At 41.4% G+C, this 4,827-nt stretch overlaps 2 non-coding genes across 2 annotated transcripts; both read right to left on the bottom strand.

The window, feature by feature from the left end:
• Window positions 1–888: 888 nt before the first annotated feature.
• Window positions 889–975, bottom strand: trnay-gua (transfer RNA tyrosine (anticodon GUA)). The gene is given in 2 exon segments: window positions 889–924; window positions 939–975. It is a non-coding gene; the product is annotated as a tRNA-Tyr (tRNA).
• A 125-nt stretch (window positions 976–1,100) lies between these two features.
• trnae-uuc (transfer RNA glutamic acid (anticodon UUC)) lies at window positions 1,101–1,172 on the bottom strand. The gene has a single exon. It is a non-coding gene; the product is annotated as a tRNA-Glu (tRNA).
• Between the last annotated feature and the right edge of the window lie 3,655 nt (window positions 1,173–4,827).

The raw sequence follows: 4,827 nt of genomic DNA, 5'->3' as shown, positions 1-4,827 counted from the left end.
AGAGGCAGAGCGATCCAGCCAGGTGTCGAACCTGGAATCTTCTGATTCGTAGTCAAACGCGTTATCCATTTCGCCACTGGCCCACCGGTCAGGCACCCTTGAGTGCATTTGCCTCGCCCAGGGGGTTCAGTTTCCTCCCATTCCTGTGCTGGCATAATAGACACCATAAACTGGTCGCAAAGCAAGGTCCTTGTTACAGTACCCATGCAATGCATCTGAAAAGACGCATGGTATTGTATGGTAACCGTTATCCCACTGACAAAGCAGCCTATTGTTGGACTGTCAATTTAAAATATTATTCAACTAATCCAATAATAATAATAACAAAAACTATGCACGCGACTTGTTGGTGTCCGACTGGGCAGAGGCCTGTCAAGACATCTACTTTATCTCATGCCATCAACAGGCCTGGAGTCAACGTCAGGAAGGGGTCTGATGAGGAGCCTGCTATAAAAAGCTTCAAGTTGGAGGCGTCACATGTTGGGGATCTTGGTTGCTTTGTTTTCATGGCAAGTTGTGGTGCTGTTAGGATATTCCTACAGAGCCTGTGACAGTTTCTCAGTGGAATAACTGTGATCCAGGGTCAGAGAAGTGTCCTCTCCTGAAGGAAAATTCAAGCCTTAGTGGTCTTGCTTGAGCAGTTGCTGCAAAATCTGGTAGAGGCACACAGCCAGGCTTGACGGGAAAGAGTCAGCAGACCTTCCCTGGTGGTCTAGTGGTTAGGATTCGGCGCTCTCACCGCCGCGGCTTGGGTTCGATTCCCGGTCAGGGAATGAGCTTTTGCCCTCCAGCGGCGGTCGCGATTGCAAAATGTTGGACTACCAACTCAAGCGCTGATGGCCTCGTCGAGAAGCATGGCCAATGAAATGTTTGCTTGTGAAAAAGACCTCCTTCGAGCCAGAGTCGAACCAGCGACCTAAGGATTGCCAATTTGCCACCTACAGTCCTCCGCTCTACCAGCTGAGCTATCGAAGGCACACCGGTTGGGGACAGAACCTAAACCTATCAGGTTTCGTAAGCTCCGCCTGCCGGCCAAAAGTGCTAGTGGCACAGAGAGACGTCCTGGCTGTTTCCATAAGTGAAGCAAAGACAACACGAACTTCCCATACCGGGAGTCGAACCCGGGCCGCCTGGGTGAAAACCAGGAATCCTGACCGCTAGACCATATGGGAACTTCCTCAAGCCTCGAGCAGGCCCTTTGGCTTTTAGTGTGTAAGGTATCTGGGGTAAATCATTGACTCTGCCCTGAACGCAAATAAAGCACATTCTTCCTAAAACCCAAAGTTTTTAGGATTAATGAAAATTACTGGACTTTGGTGCCAACAAGTCTGCTCCTAACACTTTTACGACCCTGGAACACTCGCCAGAGACTAACCCTGCATTCTCCCACTCACGTAGTCCAAGCTTCAAAGGAATTCCAGAGAACCCCCCCCTGTTGGGTGCTCAATGCACGCAGATACAAACACACACACATATATGAACTTTTACTACTCTCCTCATTTAAAGACATTTACTGAGGTATATTTGATATGTTGTTATGTTTGTCGATTGCCCAGGTCCTATGAAGGGACCTATGAGTGTGTGTTAGTTTAAAACAAACTAAAAGGGCAGTTAATTATGCTTTTAATGTAACTTTGCAATATAACTCTCCTTAAATGTCTTTCTTCCTATGTTCAGAATCCTTGTGAGCTGACAAGGTCATTTATGTAATTGAACTAGCCATAAAATGTATTTTACTATGTTTTACCATCTTTGAAATGATTCTGAACAAATTCTGACTGATCGTAAAACCTGTGAATGCGGCCATAATTTAGCTTTGACAAGACAAAGAGAATTTTGCCGCCAAGAGTTTCGTTGAATGTCATTGGCCAGTTCGCACCTCAGAGGTGTGGACTCCAGTTCCTTTAAAGAGAACTGGACTCGCTCTTCCTGTGCTCTGTCTTTCCTCTCTGGCCGGTACCCCTGTCTTCCCTCTCTGGCTGGTACCCTGGACTGCTCTTCCTCCAACATGTGACGCGCGCTTGACTCTCTCGCTCGCTCGTACTCTGGACTCTCCCTTCCTTCATCATGTGACGCCTTGGTCCATCGGGACCTCGTGTTCATGCGATGACCCATCTTTCCTTTGTTTGTCTAGTTCAGTTTTATTTTCCTTTTTGTATTCTCCTTTGTTCATTCTCACCGGCGAGTGAAACAAACTTAGTTTGAATCATTTCTTTGGCAACACCTTCAACGGACGATTTGAACATCCCGCCACACGGGCGCGCCGGAAAGGACCTCTGACCGGGTCCGGAACACACGCACACACACACGAGAGAACATGATCAGCAAGTATTCGTTTCTTACCGAGATCTAAATATTGCTAAGATTGCCTGCCCTAATTAGGGTACGATTTGACTCTAAGTTGTCTCTCTTAACGGTTCTGTGTCTGATGAATTTTGCCAAACTCACCAGCTCTCTCCCTCTCTTTCTATATGCATTCTCCTTCCTCGATGTTTTATTGTGTTTGTAAATACATTTATTCCTTGTAACGTTTATTAACCGTATACGTAATCACCATTATTAAATACATATATTCATTGATTGATTCTGCCTGTGCTCATACTTCAAATCACTTAAATGTTTCGATCAGCTACAAGCTTTGAAATGGTATAATACTTTAAATAGTATTGTGACAAAACAGGAAAGCTATCTTTTACGGCCGTAAAGATCGTCTTTTCCTGCGAGTCTCTTAAAGGTAATTTCTCTGTGGAAATTGATGAAGATCCATGACCAGTTTGCTGGACAAACAGAATATTCGATACTAATTAATTCCATTGAGGAGTATCCTGAGAATCTATATATTCTAGACAATTTGTATGTGAATATTGAATTATAATTCGTTATGATTTTATTATTGATAAATAAAATTGATCTATCTTGCCGATCTGTATGAATAATTGATTACAAATCCATTGTATTCAGTCGTTCATAACAGATTGGCAACGTAACCCCCTTTGCCGGGTGATTTTTAACATGTATTGTTATCTGGGTCAAACCCGTATCAATAGTTATTAATTTGTAATTACTAAATATTGAATACATATTCCCCAATGGCCCAAATACTTTACAGTTTGGAGGAGAATGATGCGGGAACATTTTAAATTTGTTTATGAGCAATTCAGTTTCAATCTATGTGTATATTGTTATTTAGTATTGTATGCGCGTTTCGAATCGTGAGCCAAAGCGCGCAGCGCGAACTCACTGACTAAACTGAGTAAAGGCACAAAGCCGAATTCAGGTAAGCACATTAACAGCTGCTAAATATGTCTTAACATTTTAGTCACTGTTAATTGCTAAATTAAACTGCAGTTATATTAATAATATTAAAATTGCCTCTGTAAAGACGCGCTACATTTTAATATTAAAAACTCCCCTGTCCGAACGAGATTCCTCTAACAGGGTGAAGACAAGATTTAGTGAAACGATGCTCTTTCACTATTCTTAAAAAGGCCTTATAATCGTTAGATTAACGATAAACTCCTGGTTAAACATTGACGTAGCTACTCAATTGTAAAAACCTAAAGCATATTTAATCATAGGTGCTATTTGATATATGTTATGGGAGTCGAAAAACAGATGAATAATTCCTGTTTTCTCTCGCACAACGCAGCGACGAATCCTGCTAGATGTGCTTGTAAAACATAGCACCGAAAAAATCCAACACTGAAAACATTTGTCATCATAAATGCTATTTGATAAATGTTATTTGGATCCGAAAAACAGATGCCTAATTCCTGTTGTCCACAATTTACGTGTAGTGCAGCGAAGAAATCCTGCCACACACTTTTGTGAAATATAGCACCAAAAATCCGCCGAGATTTAAAATTTTATGTTTGTGATCTATGCAGTAACGGGGCGTGCCCTTAGATTTGAATCACATTTGAAGCAGGCTGGTTGTTATTCCGCTGACAAACACAAGAGGGCAACCTTTAAGTGTGTGACAGTCTCAAATCACTACCACGCCCTGACTTCACCCCGCATGAACGAAAATTGCGCCATCGTGTGGGCATTCGCAAACAGGTCACTCTGTTCTAAAAATTCTCTCGTTTTTTTTCATTTTTCCTGTGATTATGAACTTTGCAGTCTAACTTTCAATACATATTCGCATTGGAAAGCTTTGCTTGTGTTAATATTGTTGAACGTTAGATAGTTCTCCTGCCTCTAACTGTTTGTACTTGGCTTGAGTTTGATTCAAACAGGATTTGGATTAAAATTTAGAGTGAAGTCTCAGTTTAGACTCAGCCACTGTTTAACCCACTTGGAGGGAATTAAGCCATCTAATGGCCATCTCCTGCTAAGTCGGTTCACAGCTGTCGAGTCTCTTCACTCTCTCTTTGCAATTCTGTTTTGAATCACTTATTGCTACTTCTCTCTTTGGATTATTTCATAATTATTAATGATACCTTGCAGTAATCTTGATTTACTATCAGATATAATTCTGATCTTGAACTTCCTTTACACGCTTATTTGAATTTGGTTCAAACAACTTTGAATTTAAATTTAAATTAAGGTGGCTGATTCAACCAGGTTAACGACAGAGAGGAAGTGCGTCCCCTTGTGGCGAAAACCCACTACTACGGTACACCTCCTCCTGCGTTCAGCCTGCTCTTTAGTTCTACCTTTCTCTCTTGATTATTTCATAATTATTAATGATACTTCATTGCTAATATTGGTGATTAGCGGATATTATTCTGATTTTCCTTTTAATTCTTCTTACATGCTTATTTAAATTTGATTTAACCTTCGTTGAATTTGATTTGAATTAAGTTTGTCCATTCAAGTCAGGTG

Source organism: Rhinichthys klamathensis, unplaced genomic scaffold (assembly GCF_029890125.1).
Source record: "Rhinichthys klamathensis goyatoka isolate OS25496 unplaced genomic scaffold, OSU_Roscu_1.1 h1tg000249l_1, whole genome shotgun sequence".
Classification (NCBI taxonomy): Eukaryota; Metazoa; Chordata; class Actinopteri; order Cypriniformes; family Leuciscidae; genus Rhinichthys; species Rhinichthys klamathensis.
Note: the sequence above shows the minus strand (reverse complement) of the source record. Positions and strands in the feature narration are given on the sequence as shown.